Source organism: Chrysemys picta, chromosome 1 (assembly GCF_011386835.1).
Source record: "Chrysemys picta bellii isolate R12L10 chromosome 1, ASM1138683v2, whole genome shotgun sequence".
In the NCBI taxonomy this organism is placed as follows: domain Eukaryota; kingdom Metazoa; phylum Chordata; order Testudines; family Emydidae; genus Chrysemys; species Chrysemys picta.
Window position 1 is genome coordinate 31738708 of NC_088791.1, and position 1795 is coordinate 31740502.

Sequence of the window (1795 nt, forward strand, 5' to 3'; positions counted from 1 at the left end):
CACTTGTTTGAATCTTATGCTGCTAGTTGTTATGGTTTAAGTTTTTACCATAATTCAGGTTTTGAAATCTAGTGATTTGAAAGTAAATGTGTTGATACATCTAACAATCTCTTATAAAACTGAGTAATGGTATGCCATTTTACTGTAGTTTAAATAATTTTATAAACTAATCAAGGCAAGGACTGTGGATTCTGTGTCCTTGGAGTACTGAGAGTACATTGTCAGTGTGTAACTAAAACCAAATTCATGTTTACTTGATTGTTATATTAAAGCTTGTTATACAAGTAACTTTTGGGGAGGGAGGGCGGGCATTCATGGAAATAGACCGGATACTAAATCAACGTGGTGTCATACTATATGGGAGGGTATTATGAAATGTGTTTATTATTTAAAACAAAAACTCCCAAGACTTTTGATACAGTGAATTGGAGCAAGCCACTGTATCCTGAAGACCTCCTCAGATGGTTATATAGCTCCTTTATTGTGAGTCTTAACAAAAGCCAAGTCCTGTAGTTAACATTACCATATAAATTAACTATCATTAACACACAGCTGCACCGAAGTAAGACTTTTCAAATGGCTGTAGAAGTCTGATGGGTATAGAATTCTTTCTTTATCCAGTTAAGGAGAAAATCTAGAAAGCTGTATCACAAATAGATTATTTCATCAAATGTAAAAGTAAATTATATGTAACCATGTTGTTTCCCCCTCCTACACACACCTCCCTTTCTATATCCTGATTGCCAGCTTAAGAGCTGCTGTTCTCTGCTCAGAGTAACAAAGGAAAATAAAGTTCTGTCTTTTTCTCCAAAGAGGGGAGATAAATGAACAGAAAACTCTCCTTGCTAACTGCTACTTGCCAGTCTGTGGATTTGCTGAGGACACTTGTACTCAGGTGAACTGTGTGAAGCAAACAAACTGCCCTTCCTGTAAGAAATCTGCACCCACCACTTGTCAGAAATATCAGTTGTCCCATTGGGGACAGAGGGGGTATGATTAGAGCCTACACCTGAGAGACCCCTATTCAAATCGTTCCTGGCCCTGAGGCAGAGAGGGGTGAATTGAACTTGGGTCTTCCACATCGCTGATGCGTGCTTTAAACACTGACCTAAAATTTATAAGATGGGTTGTGACAGTACCACCTCTTCCTCCAGCCAGATTTTGAGTGGGACAGATCCAGTAGGCGGCCTCTGAGCATGCATACCAGATTGAGCCCTGCATGTGACTTAGGTAGCCAAACATCTGTCTCTCCCTGGTTCATGAATTGCTCTGGGGCTTAGGCGGAATATAGGCACCTGGATGCCTAGACTGAGGCAGCAGTATGCCTGCTCATAGGCAGGAATGTAGGCATGGTGGGAACTTCTTACTCTAAAAACTTAGGCACTGGGTGAATTTAGACACCTACAGGATTCAGCAGGAGTTTTGTGGACATAGTGGAGCTAAAACTGGGACTTAGGTGTCCAAGTGTGAGGTTTAGGCACCTAAGTACCTTTCTGAACCCAACCCTTAGTTTTTACAAGTAATAGTGTCAATGACAGTGAACCAATTCTGCCAAACATGGTTTAATTAGATGTTACTCATATCATAAAGTTGTCAAAGTATGTCTTACATCAGTTCTTTAGGAAACCATATCCATCTAATGTGCCACAGTCACTTTTTGTCGTCCCCCCCCCCCTTGAATGTAATTACCCTTGTCTGCCTTTCATCTGGACTAAAGAATAGTTATTTTAAAATAAATTTAAATTTTTAAATGGAAATGAACGTCCCCCTTCAGTCTGAATTCTTTCCACTTAAC